General features: G+C 50.3%; 1 pseudogene; it reads left to right on the plus strand.

The window, feature by feature from the left end:
* The first annotated feature begins 900 nt into the window (after positions 1 to 900).
* The window catches only part of LOC133356413 (ras association domain-containing protein 1-like), a 36,814-nt pseudogene continuing 20,526 nt past the window's right edge, over positions 901 to 17,188 (plus strand).

Genomic DNA, 17,188 nt, shown 5'->3' on the forward strand with positions numbered 1-17,188 from the left:
CCCCGCGAGTCGCGTTTCCTTCCCCACCCACAACACCGCGCCCCTCCGCAGCTGATTCTCATCATCATCATCCTGATCCTGCTGCTGCTGCTGCTCCCACTCACTCTGCTCCCACTCACTCACTCACTCTGCTCCCACTCACTCACTCTGCTCCCACTCACTCTGCTCCCACTCACTCTGCTCCCACTCACTCACTCTGCTCCCTCCCACTCACTCTGCTCCCACTCACTCTGCTCCCACTCACTCACTCTGCTCCCACTCACTCTGCTCGCCTCCACTTCTCCCGCTGATTCTCTCGGCTCTCCTCCTCCTGTCGCCTCTGCTGCTTTTCCGTCCACAGCTCCACGTCTCCTGCTGCTGCTGCCTCTCTCAGCTCCACTTCTTCTCCTGCTGCTGCTGCTTCTGGGTTCTCTCTGCCCGGCTTCCCCTACTGCTTCCACTGATTCTGCTCCCTCTGCCTCTCTCCGCTCCACGTCTGCTGCTGATTCTCCTCCTGCTGCTTCGGCTGTCCTGCTGCTGCTGTTGCTTCTCGAAGCTCTGCTCCATCTACTGCTGCTGCTTCTGCTTGGGTTAGTTCCGCGCCTCTTGTTGATTCGGCTGTTAAAACTGTTGCGCAACATTATCACCACCATCACTGCTGCGTATCTACGTAGGCTGTTACTGCTGCTGCTGTAAAGTACCCTGCTTCAAGTTGTGCCGCTTCTCCAAATCCGTACGTCTACAGGACTGTACCTCTGTTGCAAGTCGCCGTCAAGTTTTACTGCTGCTTCTGTTGTGAGTTTCTCATCTGTCTTCCAGTGTTGTGCCTGCTGCTACTGCCGCTGCTTCTGACTGCTTCACATGCAGCAGTAGCTTAACCTGCTGCTTCTGACTGCTTCACGTGCAGCAGTAAGTTAACCTGCTGCTTCTGACTGCTTCACATGCAGCAGTAAGTTAATCTGCTTCTGACTGCTTCACATGCAGCAGTAAGTTAACCTGCTGCTTCTGACTGCTTCACATGCAGCAGTAAGTTAATCTGCTTCTGACTGCTTCACATGCAGTAGTAAGTTAACCCGCTGCTTCTGACTGCTTCACATGCAGCAGTAAGTTAACCTGCTGCTTCTGACTGCTTCACATGCAGTAGTAAGTTAACCCGCTGCTTCTGACTGCTTCACATGCAGTAGTAAGTTAACCCGCTGCTTCTGACTGCTTCACATGCAGCAGTAAGTTAACCCGCTGCTTCTGACTGCTTCATATGCAGCAGTAAGTTAACCTGCTGAGACTCGACATGGACATGGTGGACCTCCAGACGAAAGAAGAACGGAAGAGGTCGCGACGAGGGGACGACGGGAAGAGGAGGCGAGGTAAATGGCAGCTACCCCCTCCACCCACCCCCAACGAGGTGAACGAGGTGGTGGTGATCGGGTGTAGATGATGATAGCCGTGATAGAGTTGGAGGTGTGGTGGTGGTGGTGTAGGTGGCGGCGATGATGATGATGATCGTGGTGGCGGTGGTGTAGGTGGCGATGATGATGATGATCGTGGTGGCGGTGGTGTCGGTGGTGATGATGATCGTGGTGGCGGTGGTATAGGGTGGCGATGATGATGATGATGTTCGTGGTGGCGGTGGTGTCGGTGGCGATGATGATGATGATGGTGGTGACGGTGGTGTAGGTGGCGATGATGATGATGATGATCGTGGTGGTGGTGTAGGTGGCGATGATGATGATGATGATCGTAGTGGCGGTGGTGTAGGTGGCGATGATGATGATTGTGTTTATTGAGCTGGTGGTAGGTAGCACGGCTGATGGGTGACAGTGGTGGAGATGGTTGATAGCGTTGATGGAAGTGGTTGTTGGAGATGGTGTAGGGAGACAAAGGCGGCCGGGCGTGATGCTGACCAACCACCCCCTCGTGTGTTGTGCTGGCCTTCATAGGTGCCCGCTAACAGGACTTGCCCCAACAGTCTGTTAAGGCTACACGGGGAATATTTATTAGTGGTAGTCTTTGTGGAGATGGTGGTTGTGGTTGTGGAGATGATGGTTGTGATTGCGGAGATGGTGGTAGTGTTGATGGTAGTGGTTGTGGAGATGGTGGTAGTGGTTGTGGAGATGGTGGTAGTATTGATGGTAGTGGTTGTGGATATGATGGTAGTGGTTGTGGAGATGGTGGTAGTGTTGATGGTAGTGGTTGCGGAGATGGTGGTAGTGTTGATGGTAGTGGTTGCGGAGATGGTGGTAGTGGTTGTGGAGATGGTGGTAGTGTTGATGGTAGTGGTTGTGGAGATGGTGGTTGTGGAGATGGTGGTAGTGGTTGTGGAGATGGTGGTAGTGATGATGGTAGTGGTTGTGGAGATGGTGGTAGTGTTGATGGTAGTGGTTGTGGAGATGGTGGTAGTGTTGATGGTAGTGTTTGTGGAGATGGTGGTAGTGGTTGTGGAGATGGTGGTAATGGTAGGAGAGATGATTGTAGTGGATGTGGTAGTGGATATGGTAGTGGATATGATGGTAGTAGTGATGGTTGTGGAGATAGTGGTGTTGGTGGTATTGGTGGTGGAGGGCGGAGACTCAGCCTCAAATGAGTATCTGGTGTGATGTGTAAACATCGCCACTACGGAGACAAAGGCGGCCGGGCGTGGTGTTGACCACCCACCCCCTCGTGTGCTGTGCTGGCCTTCATAGGTGCCCGCTCACAGCACTTGCCCCAAAGGTCTGTTAAGGCTATACGGAGGATCTTTGTCTTTGGAGGGCAGAGAAGCGATGCTCACAAAAACGAGTGGCGCACCGGGCGGCTAAAATGCAGCAATTTGGCAAAGTAGGGGGCACTGGTGGTACATCTACCAGTCATCTCAGTCAGTCAACCCATGGCACTTGGGTCTGTCCCGTGGCCTATCAGCGAATCTTCGACACTTCACCGTGACCTCGGAGTGCACCTGGCCTGGCACAAACGCCATTGAGACGTCACTGCCACTTATAGTGGCGAATGGCGACTGTTGCTTTTGTCTGAGATGATATTCGTGTCGATGGTAGTCCCCGATGTTGGTCGTCGTGAAGATGACAGTGGCGGAGGATGTGTCGGGAGTTATAGTTGATGGTGATGTTGGTAATGTAGATTTGCTGGCTTCGGGGAAATTGTTGGGGTGAGACAGTGGCTTGTTGGGGTGATATGGTGGTGTATTGAGGTGAGATGTGGTCTTCTTGGTTCTTTCGGTAAAGTCACGTAGAAGGGAAATAATAAAAATGAAACATAATAAAAATACAATTCTCACGACGTTTCGGCCACAACGCAAGCAGCCGTCCTCAGGTGAAGAACAGGGCTGTCGGAAAGACAGCGTCACCTGAGGACAGCTGCTTGCGATCGTGGCCGAAACGTCGTGAGAATTTTATTTTATTATGTTTTATTTTTATTATTTTATTATTTCCCTTCTACGTGACTTTACCGAAATAATCAAGAAGATGAATCCCTGCAGTCACGAAAGCTCTAAATCGAAATTTGAAATGGTGGTGTGTTGGGGTGAGATGGTGGTGGTGTTGGGTGAGACGTGGTGTGTTGGGGTGAGGTGGTGGTGGTGTTGGGGTGAGGTGGTTTTGGTGTTGGGGTGAGTCGTGGTGTGTTGGGGTGGGGTGGTGGAGTGTTGGGGTGAGGTGGTGGTGGTGTTGGGGTGGGGTGATGGAGTGTTGGGGTGAGACGTGGTGGTGTGTTGGGTGAGTGAGACGTGGTGTGTTGGGGTGAGGTGGTGGTGTGTTGGGGTGAGACGTGGTGTTTCGGGGTGGGATGGTGGTGGTGTTGGGGTGGGATGGTGGTGGTGTTGGGGTGAGATGGTGGGGTGTTGGGGTGAGGTGGTGGTGTTGGGGTGGGATGGTGGTGGTGTTGGGGTGAGACGTGGTATGTTGGTGTGAGATGGTGGTGGTGTTGGGGTGAGACGTGGTATGTTGGTGTGAGATGGTGGTAGTGTTGGGGTGGGGTGATGGTGGTGTTGGGGTGAGATGGTGGTGTGTTGGGGTGAGATGGTGGTGGTGTTGGGGTGAGATGGTGGTGGTGTTGGGGTGAGACGTGGTGTGTTGGTGTGAGATGGTGATGGTGTTGGGGTGGGGTGATGGTGGTGTTGGGGTGAGATGGTGGTGTGTTGGGGTGAGATGGTGGTGGTGTCGGGGTGAGACGTGGTGTGTTGGTTTGAGATGGTGGTGGTGTTGGGGTGAGATGGTGGTGGTGTTGGGGTGAGATACTGGTGTGTTGGTGTGAGATGGTGGTGTGTTGGAGTGAGATGGTGGTGGTGTTTGGGTGAGATGATGGTGTGTTGGTGTGAGATGGTGGGGTGTTGGGGTGAGATGGTGGTGGTGTTGGGGTGGGATGGTGGTGGTGTTGGGGTGAGATGGTGGGGTGTTGGGGTGAGATGGTGGTGGTGTTTGGGGTGAGGTGGTGGTGTTGGGGTGAGGTGGTGGTGGTGTTGGGGTGGGATGGTGGTGGTGTTGGGGTGGGACGTGGTGTGTTGGTGTGAGATGGTGGTGGTGTTGGGGTGGGGTGATGGTGGTGTTGGGGTGAGATGGTGGTGTGTTGGGGTGAGATGGTGGTGGTGTTGGGGTGAGACGTGGTGTGTTGGTGTGAGATGGTGGTGGTGTTGGGGTGGAATGGTGGTGGTGTTGGGGTGAGATGGTGGTGGTGTTGGGGTGAGACGTGGTGTGTTGCGGTGAGATGGTGGTGGTGTGTTGGGGTGAGGTTGTGGTGTGTTGGGGTGAGATGGTGGCTCTGGCAATGGTTGTTGTGGTGACCACGGTGATGAGGGTGGTTGGACGTCGTGGTTGACATCAAGATATTTAAAGAGCTTTTGAATTAACTGCTTTGACAACATGAACGTGAATACTTTTGCACATTACCACACATTCAGAAACCACATGTTAAAATTATGAAAGCAATGGTGCATTTACATTTTTAATCACATTTAAATGCAGTGACTATTGTTGTTGATACTGTATCCTTTTCTGGTATCGATGGATTAATGCTTGCATATTTATTTTAATCTCACTCTGGAACATGTTGCATATTAACCCAGGCCTCTATTGATAAAAAAATAACCTTCCTGATCGGCGTTTCTCTGGACATTACAACCAGCATCCTCGAGCGTTAACAAATGCTGAGCTCTCGCTGATTTGCAGTCTCCGAATAATAACAGCTGTTACCTGGTTTTAACTAAATGCAGTCTGTCAATCTGTCCAGGTTGTGAAGATACACGTGAACGTGAAGGCCCTGGTGGAAGAGGTGTTGGAGATGACACATCTGTTAGTCGTGGAACTGCTCGAGTTGGTGATGGAAGCGCTGGAGGAGGAAACATTGGTGGTGGTGGTGGTGATAATGATGGTCACCAAGCCAGAGCAGACAAAGTACATGGACGTGGCATTGCTGCGAACGACGTTGACTGCATTGGCCACGCAGTTCGACACAGACAGTCAGAGATGGTCAAGGGAGCCTCCCTGACAAAATCCAACCACAGGACACATCGTGCCCTCCACCTCGCGGAGGGCCCTGATAGCGCGGTGCAGGACGTTGAGCAGCCGGGCTGCGTCCTCCTCCTGTCAGCCGGGGCTGACCACGCCGCCTACTACAACCCCATGGGCCACAAGGGCGGCCTGCGCAAGGTAGAGTCTCTGCAGGCGCCGCAGATGGGCCCACAGGCCGCACCATGCGAGCTCCGTCGCCAGAAGACGACGTCCTGGTTGCCCGGCAGCTGGTCCTCATGGTTCAGCAACAGCGGCAGCGGAGGTGCCAGCGGCGACGACGTTGCTGACAGCTCAGCGAGCGTTGCAGACCATGGCGAGGCCTGCTCGAAGCAGGCTCGGCTGGGGGAGGTGCAGGAGACAGCGCTCAGGGAAGTTGAGGATGCCCAAGAGGGAGGACACGAGTTCCGGGTGTGCGCACAGCCGACGTGGTGTGACCTGTGCGGGGAGTTCATGTGGGGTGTGGCGCGCCGCTCTCTCCGATGCCAGCGTGAGTGATTTACCGAGATCGTCGTCGTATATTAAACTATACAATTTTCATTTTACCAGGAAAGGCCCACTGAGCTAGAGCACTCTTTTCTGGCCCCCACCCCCTGATATGTAAGATAAATTAGAAGGGACTGAAACCCAAACCACTCTGCCAAAACAACTGTCGCGGGAATCTGTTGCGCCGCACGGCGTCTGTGAACGGTAAATGGAAGCACCGGATTAAGGTTAACGCTGCGAAATTCCCTTTAATTGGATTTGACGGGCGCGGGGCGAGTTGCACCCGGTGCGGATTCAACCTTTGAAAAGTAGGGCAACTTTTCACATCTGCCGTCTGGGCTGCTGTCAGTGGCGCAGATGTCAACGGCATGGCGGCAATGTTGGCAATGTTCTACTGGGCATTCCGTGTAGCATGGCTCGCCAATTTGCATTATACGATAGGTTCGGTGCAGTCTTCTTCACCTCCGATTAGCACAGTTGGCTACGTACGATGCGAAAGAAGTTCAACATGAATTCTCTCGTACGGCAAGGCGAAATTTGGCACATCACGTGTGTACAGTATATTGAGGTTATTAAGCCATTGAATAGCCTCCTTGGAGGCTTGGCGAGGCTTCGCGGCGATTGGTGTAGTGCAGGGTATCCAGAAAGACCTCATCCATTCTTTAAATAATTATAGTTGATTAAACGGTCGGTTGAACTACATCGACAGAACCAACAACAACAACCGCCATTCGCCACTAAGTGGTGGTGACGTCACCACGACGCTTGTGCCAGGCCATGTGCACCTTGAGGCCACGTGAAGTGTCGAACGCCCGCTGGCAGGAGGTCACGGGGCAGACCCAGGTGCCACGGGTCGACTGACTGAGATGACCGAGATGATTGGTTGATGCACCACCTGTGCCCCCTACTGTGCCAACTTGCTGTGCTTTCGACAGAACCACACACACGCACTCACGCACATCGTTGGCTCGCACAGATTTAATCGTTTTCCGTTCCTTCCCTCTGAAACCTCCGCACGCCCGCAGTGGCGTTGGCGACGCATCGTATCATTGGGCTTTGAGAGAGTGGCCCGGTTTTGTTTGCCAGCGTCTCGATTGCGACCATGTTGATGCCCGCGGAAGGTCACCCGCCTACGTTAGCGCGCGCGTTATCTCTCCCCGCGTTACCGCAAGCGCTCGACCACACAGTTCAAAATGTTTCCCCGTTGTCGAATCCGTGATATTAAGTTGAGTTTATTTGATTTGTTACACGGATGACGATCCCGTTTGGCGAGCTGCCCGGCTATTTTACACGGGAGATTCGTGGTTGCATGAGCACAGCGAAAAAGCAACCCTTTGTGTTTGACATCATTGTCGTGAATGAGGAGTTTACCCTTCGCAGCTGTGGTCATTATTGTATAGATGTTTTTTCTTCTTCAATTTTAGTCATCGTTTTCGCCAGTTTTAACCCAAGTGTGCGCTAATGCAGGAATTTAGCAAGAGCAACTTGGCTCATGCTTTTAGATGCATATAAATTATCTGCCTGCATTCCTCGATCAGTAAATTGGCACATGTTTTAAGACCGCTTTAAATTTCCGTTCACCAGATGCACACATGATATTAATAAGAGGTCCTTTAAAATACATTTTCGAAATTTGACTTACAAAAAAAATATATCCCAATTGCGCTCTCGGGTATTACGTGATGAGACGAATAATCCACTGGCATCTCTCGCAGAGCAGGGTGGGCCCCCTATGGGGCCGTCCATAAATGACGTCACGCACCTATGGGGGGAGGGAAGATTTTTTAGACGAGGGGGGGGAGTTGAGAAATGTGACGTCACATCAAAATGCGCAACTTTAAATAAATATAGAATTGTTATAACAACACTCCTACAACATCAGAGTGCAGCGCCACATTAAATTTTCACTCCAATGACAATAGTTCGCCAAAAGGCGTACAGCTCAAAGACAATGCACTATCAAAGTAATGAAGGCTCGGGGTAAGCATCTACATCATGAGACCTCCTTTGCCGGCACCGATTGGGACGAGGCTCAAAAGAAAGCCGTCCCTGGTGTGGACGAATCAGTTTCAAGGACAATGCATATATTATCATAGTGTGTTTTTTTGTTTGCATTTTGACCGCAAGTATTGTGGTTAATGCACACGTGATTCCTTGTAAAAGGTTTCAGTTTTGTTGCCAGAAAAAATTGGAAAAACCCCTATTATTATAATATGATTTTATTTTGGTACTGGCAAAGGAGGTCTAATGATAACGCAGAACCTGTCCAGGATATCCCGGGGTGTGGCGGCGCGTGTGTTTGCTTTCCTGAATACACCGGCCGCCTGTAGCGGGGGACAGTGGAAGCCAGAGACGAGCGAATGTGGAAGGGCCCCGCTTGGACGCCGACCATCGCTGGCGTCATTTAATTCCGAGGCAGGGAGGCAAGGCCGACTAACGAGCTACGGGAAAAGTCTGGTCATCCGAGACGTATACCATACGCGCTGAAGACAGAGACCACATGGGGCTTATTCGGAGACTTCACATTTAGCGAGAGCTCAGCTTTTGTTAACAGAATCAGAATATTTATTGATACTGGAGGAATCCGATGAGCTATAAAGCTCTTACTCTTAGGTTTTTTTTTCCCCCGGTAAAGTCACGTAGGTAAAAAATAACAATAAAATAATAATTATAATATATGAAAATAACTCAATTAAATCACGACGTTTCGGAGGCAACACAAGTCTCCGTCTTCAGGTGGGACCGTCACAGCCAAATTTATTGTATCAAGTGAAGAGAAATCCAGGAGACAAGATCTTATATACTGGTTCAGGGGAGGGGGGAGGAGCTTATCTAAATGTGGCAGTCAGGGACTGGGAGGGTGGGGGGGGGAAGTGGGCGGGGCTAGAAGGAAGGTACAGCTCATACACCTCGGCAAGGTACCCAGTAGTTTCACAGATGACCAGTGGTTGGTGCTGGTTGTAATCGCCGGAGAAGCGCCGTACAACATTTTACTTGAACTTTTCAACGTAGCCGGTTTTTCTGAAAATTTAAAATCAACTGCCATATTTGCCCATCATGTAACAACTCGATTCGATTGCCTATGTCGGGTGGTGCATTGTGATCGATAAACATCAACATTATACTTACAAACCTAAGAAAAAAGTACTCGTGAATCAGATCAGCTCCGTAGCCGCAAGGGGATTTTAAGTCCTCGAGGGTATGGTGACGATATGGGGAGGTCTTCATTCAGCAGCGGACAGAACATGGCTGATTGTGATGGCGGGGTTAGGTGAAAGGATGATATAGAGAAGGCAGATTAATTTTCCGTTGCCAAGTTATGAATGTGCGGTTTCACGTTCAGCCATGTGTTGTGCCAACTGAATCATCGATTACCGATTATATACCCAATCTAATTTATACAGCGCCTTCACTCAAGGCGCTTAACATAGCTCACAAAACGATGACAGAACAGAATAAAGTAGATGACAGGGGCATGCTACAAGGGTTGAGGAATGAGCGACAGCGATAGAGGGGCACTTAGGGATCACAAAAGGGCTATAGAGAAGGGGACGGGGAGGAGTGGAGGGGCGAGGGGAGGGAAGAGAATTGGCAATGGACAAGAGGTGAGGCTTTTAGAGAGGAACAGAAGGAGGTTAAATAGGGGGACTGCTTAATGTACAGGGTAAGTGTTGAGTCTGTGGGCAGTGTGGAGTCTATGGGTAGTGTTGAGTCTATGGGTAGTGTTGAATCTGTGGGCAGTGTTGAGTCTGTGGGCAGTGTTGAGTCTATGGGTAGTGTTGAGTCTATGGGCAATGCTGAATCTATGGTGCAGTGTTGAGTCTGAGGGTAGTGTTGAGTCTATGGTGCAGTGTTGAGTCTGAGGGTAGTGTTGAGTCTATAGGGCCGTGTTGAGTCTATGGGCCGTGTTGAGTCTGAGGGCAGTGTTGAGTCTGAGGGTAGTGTTGAGTCTATGGGTAGTGTTGAGTCTATAGGGAGTGTTGAGTCTGTGGGCAGTGTTAAGTCTATGGGTAGTGTTGAGTCTATGGGTAGTGCTGAGTCTATGGGCCATGTTAGTCTATAGGGAGTGTTGAGTCTATGGGCAGTGTTGAGTCTGTGGGCAGTGTTAAGTCTATGGGTAGTGTTGAGTCGGTGGGGAGTGTTGAGTCTGTGGGTAGTGTTGAGTCTATGGGCAGTGTTGAGTCTATGGGCAGTGTTGAGTCTATGGGTAGTGTTGAGTCTATGGGCCATGTTAGCCTATTAGGGTGTGTTGAGTCTATGGGCAGTGTTGAGTCTGAGCGTAGTGTTGAGTCTATGGGCCATGTTAGTCTATAGGGAGTGTTGAGTCTGAGAAGTGTTAAGTCTATGGGTAGTGTTGAGTCTATGAGCAGTGTTGAGTCTATGGGCAATGTTGAGTCTGTGAGCAGTGTTGAGTCTGTGGGCAATGGAGAAGAGGTGAGGCTTTAAGAGAGGAACCGAAGGAGGTTAAGGAGGGGGACTGCTTAATAATGTCACGGTGGATAACATGAAGATAGTTGGGAAAAGCTCTCTCACCTCTGTTCCCATGTGTGCCGCTGGACGGGAGGTGGTGAGTGGGCCTTGGTGACATCAAAAGCATCATCAGCCGCATCATGCTCGCTGTGGCTTCTAGGGGGATTTCCAGCCTTCAGGAGGTGACCATTTTTAAAGGGACACTGATAATCGACCACAAAAGAGCAGTCAATTGCAATGTTTCATTTGTTACTAGAGTGCAAATGCACGACATGCTGGTGTATTGCCTGTGCCTTGGATGCACGGACACAGGAAGCACAGACGCAGGAAGTGAGTTTAATATTAATGCAACATGACTGCCTCAAACATGTACAGCGGCGACCATGGAAATCCTGCTCAGAGCTCCAGTGTCTCCGAGCCAGGCCAGTGAAGTGAGTGCAGTGAAATGCCTTTTATCCGGGCGGAGGTCCTATTTGTGTTTCACCACCACATCATCATCATCGGCCACGATTCATCCGCTATTAGGCTTTTGGCTGGCCATCGAACAAAAACGGTCACCGCATCGCGCGCTTTCAGATGCGCTTCTGCGGCCGTCTGGAATGATCTTCCTTCCGATATTAGGAAGCCACTGGAGCTACGCACTTTTAAATCATCGAGCTTGAAAATTCATTCTTTAGAACTGATTTTTGTGTTTAGTTTGTTGTCCTTCCCCGGCACCTTCTGATTAGCACGGTTGGCTTCGTACGGTGGAAAAGAAGTTCAACGTACATACATACTGGATGAAGGCCACCCTAAGCCGTCACCATCTCTCACGGTCTCTGTGATGCAACAATCTAGTACGCGTCCTCTGGGCATGCTCCCTCCTTTGGCTGCCACATTTGTTAGTCTCGACCACCGGACATCGTCCTGTCTAGCCATGTGTCCTAGTCCAGCTCCGTTATGTTTTTTAACCATTTCCCGTTCCGAGACGTCTGCAGGTTGCAGGGTCGGGTGTCCCGTTCACAGATGAATCTCGGAATTCGCGAGCGGTTCAACTGTTAATTTTATTTCGAGAGGCGTAGCACCACTTTTTTTTTTTAAGACATTGTAATCATCGAAAAGAACTGTAGTGCCACGACCGCACTTTACGATAGCTCGCGCTAAACTGTGCCACACGCCCTCCCACATGGCCTTGTGGGAGCCTTGAAGATGCACCCAAGAAAGTTATTTATTTTTTCTTCCGATTCGGTTCTGATCGGGATGGGAAAGGATGAAACGGTCAATGTGATGTACGGATCAGAAACATCCACATTGACAAAGTTATGGATATATTAAGGCAGAAAAGAAGGGTGGACAGGTGCATTGTTGAAATTGCACTGAGAGACGGGTTAGAGCATCGTACATTTTAGAGAACATCCGCATTTTTTTTACGCAAGTTAGAGACGCCGTTTTATTGACTGTTAAGAAAGTGAGCTGGCTTGGGCTGGAAGGGACGATGTCCTGTGGACGAGACTAACAACGGAGTCACAGCCAAAGGAGGGAAACTCGCCCAAGAGGCCCCATCCACTTTGGAGATGGAGCGACCAAGTCGGCTCCCGTGTGCGGGTGAATGTCGGATCGTTCCATTGCCGACCGCGAGGAGACAGCGGCGGCTTGGGGAGGCCTTCATCCAGCAGTGGATAGATTATAACTGACAATTACAATGATGACAATGATCTATAAGGCTCAGATAAAAAGGAGGATCGTCATGCGGACAGAAGGTTCTTGCACGGATCGATTTGGCGCCATGGTAAATGGGACAACCAGATCGTGGGATTATTTCTGTCCGGCACTGTGAATGACTCCCTCTGCAATGTCCTTTGCTCCGGCAGACTGCAAGTTCAGCTGCCACCAGCACTGCCAGTCCCACATCCAGCTCGAGTGCCAGCACGGCTGGAGCCAGAGCGAGGAGCCGCTGCTGCAAGACGTCAGCGTCGTAAGTGCCGGAGTCGCACGCGGCCAGATCGCCACCCTCGCCATGATCGCCGCGATCACCGTGATCACCGTAATCACTACAATCTCCACCCTCGTCACGATCCCCACAATCGCCAAAATTGCCACGCGGCGTTCGCTTTCACCACCGGGCTGTGGTCGGTAGGTCGAATGCTGACGCGGCGTGCGGTGAGCTTCATCCAGCAGTGGAGTGGCAAAAAAGGGCTGCACACGCACGCGCACGTCGTCCCCATCCGTTTTAATTTCACAGCATCGTTTGAGATGCGTTGGCATCAAAGGCACCCCTGCAAATCCAAATCGTTTCTCATGGAATTACAAAGTGTTGACACTGAACGCTGAATTATACAGACGGGGCCCCTCTGCTACAGTGTGGCCTCGGGGCTCAGAACGTCTCTCGACTTAGCCAAGCCCCCCCCCTCCCTCTCCGCCAAGGCCTTTACTCTCAGCAAGCGGGGGATCCCGCTGGGCATTTCGCGTAATTACCGCGTGACCACGTGTCTGAATCGGCGGTTTTCAGCCAGGATTATGAAGTACACTTAAGTCGCCCGATCGAAACGAATTTTCCACACTTCGTGCCCGGGGTAGCTGCGTGCTCCTGTCTGTCCACACGAACGTACGTGCGTATGTATGTTGAACTTCTTTCGCACCGTACGTAGCCAGCCGTGCTCATCGGACGTGCGGGGGAAGGAGAGCCAACTAAACATAAAAAGCGGATTCTAAAGAAAATACAAAAAGCAATGACTGAGCACACGAAAATCAGGAATTGCCATGTCAAATTAAGATTTTCTCCAACCAGTACCCAATTAGTGTGGCTAAGATGCTTGCGGAGATGGTGAAATTTCACTTGCAGGCCATTGCGCAATGGTAGGCCTTCGTGTGTAGCCACGGAACCCCGACCTCATCTGTTTGTGTCAAAGCACGTGGCGTTACGTACACGTTACGTACACGCTACGTATACGTTACGTACACGCTACGTATACGTTACGTACACGCTACGTATACGTTACGTACACGCTACGTATACGTTACGTACACGCTACGTACACGTTACGGACACGTTACGGACACGTTACGTACACGTTACGTACACGTTACGGACACGTGACGTACACGTTACGGACACGTTACGTACACGTGACGTACACGTTACGGACACGTTACGTACACGTGACGTACACGTTACGTACACGTTACGTACACGTGACGTACACGTGACGTACACGTTACGTACGTTCCGACCACGCTGCACTTCATTTGCCGTGCTCGGACTTGTTTGTGTTCTTGCTTTCGTCATTTCTGTGAGCCCAGAGTCACTCTTGCACCTGAGACGTATTATCCGTGAGTTCTCACCTGGTTAAATTGTCGCCACGGTGGCGAGATGTTAACAAACCTCGCCTGGAGGTTTGTGGTTCGATCCCGACCCTGATGGCCTGCTGTGTATTTGGAGTTTGCGTGTCTCTCTCCCGTGGTCGTGTGGATTTTTCTCTGGTTCCTCCGGTATTTTCCTCCACATTTAGAATTGGTGTGCGTTGAGAGCATTCGGCTGCTATAATTTCCACGTGATAAGCCACTTTGTTGAGCTATCATATGTGGCAAAGTCGCTTCTGAACAAAGACTTACATGGCTCAGTGGGTCTTACCTGGTAAATAGAAAAAAATGTTTAGTTTTAATTTAAACAAACGCACAATTGCGCACTCGGATATAAAACGCCAAACATTGTCACGAAGTTCCTTGGGAATGCGTTTTGCTGTGAGCAGAAATCGTTGGCTTGGTTTTGGTCACTTGCCAGTCGTAGAGTTTTGGCCTCACGAGAGTTACTGTACGTTGCAATGAAATTACGTGGGAAAATAAAATTCTGATTTAAAAAAAACAATTCTAGAATTCACAGCCATTTGTGGATCCACTGCTGGATGGCGGTCTCTCAACACCGTTTATGGTTGTTTGCTGTTCTTTTAATGTTTTTTATTGCAACAAAACGTGAGCCGGTGCGATATGCCGTCCGACATTGGTGGGGGGGGGGGGGGACAGAAACTCTTCGAAAACTCGAATTCGGCGCGACGGCACCACCGCACGTAGAGGGGTGGGGGGGCAGGCGGTGGGGGAGAAGTTGGACTCGCTGCCCCAGCCAAGTGGGGAACACGCGTAGTGGGTAGGGGGGGGGTAAATATTTGTGTGGGGGATGGGGGAGGGAGAAGGGTGCATGGGGATAGGTAAGTGAACATCTTGAGGGAAGACCAAGGGGGCTGAGAGAAGGGTGAGGGGGGGGGAAGGTTGTTTGTTTGACAAAGGTCAGCGCACTCCAGAGGTCAGGATGAGTCTCATTTGCACGAATGCCCCTGGAGCAAAGGTCAAAATCAATCGGAGCAAAGACAACAACAACGGTACATGAGAAATTGAAAATACTGTACAAAACAAAATCGATTAAGTTGCGGGTCCTGTTGAATTGTTTGACCATACTTCACCATGTTGGTCAATGCGTTTTAGTGAACGGAGGATGGGTGCCACGGTGCATAGAAGATGTTAACTACCTCGTCTGGTGTGCAGGAGGTCGTGGGTTCGATCCCGACCCTGACGCCTGCTGTATAGTTGGAGTTTGTGTGTGTGTCTCTCTCCCCGTGGTCGCGTGGATTTTTCTCCGGGTCGTCCGGTTTTTCCCTCCACATTTAGAATCAACATCACGCGTTTAGAGTATTTGGCTGCAATACATTTCCGCGCGATGATAAGCCACTTCGTTGGGCTATCGTTTGTGGCCAGGTCGCTTCTGAAAAAGAGTTCGGTGAGCCTTACCTGGTAAAATAAAAAAAATAGTTTAGTTTATTTATCATAGCCGTAGCCGTAATCAAACTCAAGTAGCCAAGTGAAATGCAAAAAAATACTGAATATGATTTAATTCATTAGCTCGTGAGGAAATGTGTTTTTTTTTCTCCAGTGCAGGATAGTAACAGCTGCTTACCATTACCACCCATCCAGTCGTGATCTAGGGGCATAAACCATCACGCGAACTTTCGGCCATCCTCGCATCAGCGGCTTTTGGCTTGACATCGAACAAAGACGGTCGCTCCTCTGCTGTCTGGAACGCTCTTCTTTCCAATATTAGGAAGCCACTGGAGCTATGCACTTTTACATCGATTGAAAACTCATTTCTTTAGAACTGCTTTTTGCGTTTAGTTTGTTGTCCTTCCCCCACACCTCTGATTAGCACGGTTGGCTACGTACGGTGCGAAAGAAGTTCAACATGCATACAGTACCCACGTGGTCCAGTACTTTTGAGGCAAGGGTTGGTGGATCAAGGAGGGATTCGTGAGATTGCGAAACTCCCTTGGCAATGAGAGCAAGAGGGCTCGTGAAACCCATCTGTTCGAACCTTTTGTGCACAATCGCCTTTTGTGACATTCGGGTCTACTTCCTAACGCAAACAACCCTCATGGACCAATGTCTCAGTTTAGGGAAAGGCGCAGCCCTGCAATTGGTTGATCGCACCACTGTTGGTAGAAATGCCTCCACTAGAGGGAGCTCTACAGAACCCCTCGTGATGGTATTTGGCCTACTCTTCTATTCTGGCCTGATGGACGTACTGGCAGAGGCGGAAGTACCCACACTTTACCCCACCGCACGCGACGTGCCGATCGACTAACTGGTGCACCCATTTAATACCGGTGAATAAGTTAGGGACATCATCATTGTTTGGTCAATCGTGATATGTAAAACTGCTAAAAACTGCTATTTTTGTAGGGGCTGATTCCACCCATCAAACCTTCCCTGCCATGGCCAATAGAATAAAAAAAACTAAAAATGCTTTGAGATAAAACATAGTGCGCTTCTATAAAAACTATAAACTCTTTTTTTTATTTCACCAGGCAAGGCCCACTGAGCTATGTAGCTCAGCCAAGTGGCTTATCACGTGGACATTTATATCAGCCAAATACCCAAAACGCACGTTGATTCTAAATGTGGATGGAAAAACCGGAGGACCCAGAGAAAAAAATCCACGTGACCACGGGGAGAACACACAAACTCCAAATATACAGCAGGCGTCAGGATCGAACCCACGTCCTCCTGTAGACCAGGCGAGGTAGTTAACATCTCCTAGCCACCGTGATGATAATGAGAGAGAGAGACACGCAAACTCCAAATATACAGCAGGCGTCATGGTCAGGATCGAACCCACGTCCTCTTCTAGACCATGCGACAGCAGGCGTCATGGTCAGGATCGAACCCACGTCCTCCTGTATACCATGCGAGGTAGTTAACATCTCCTAGCCACCGTGATGATGAGAGAGAGAGAGAGACACGCAAACTCCAAATATACAGCAGCAGGCGTCATGGTCAGGATCGAACCCACGTCCTCCTGTAGACCATGCGAGGTTGTTAACATCTCACCAACGTGGCGTCCTCTCGCCACCGCGGTTCACTCATCGGCGCAGTGCACTCTGTGTTCAAAAACTATTTCCAGTGTGCAGTGAGCATTCACTCCCTTGCAGCATGGGTGAGTACCCAGTCTTGCGTAAGCAAAGTCTGTGAAGTGTTCCGTGCTGACATCATTAGGCCCCACAATTCTGTCTCCCTTGAACAATCAGTGGGCTTTTCCTGGTAGGATGGGGAGGGTTTACTTGTATGTGTTTGGGTGATTTGTTTACCTTTCTTGTACTTTGCACTTCTATCACGTGTTTTTGTTTTGTGTTTGTTGTAGTAACGTTCTTACCCGCCCCTACTGGACATCTGTGAAAAAGAGCTTCACAGCTCATCGGATTCCTCCAGAATAAATATTCTGATTCTGAAATGGATAGCAG

The sequence above is a fragment of the Lethenteron reissneri genome, chromosome 54 (genome assembly GCF_015708825.2).
Source record: "Lethenteron reissneri isolate LAM-NWPU_2019-01 chromosome 54, ASM1570882v1, whole genome shotgun sequence".
Lineage (NCBI taxonomy): Eukaryota > Metazoa > Chordata > Hyperoartia > Petromyzontiformes > Petromyzontidae > Lethenteron > Lethenteron reissneri.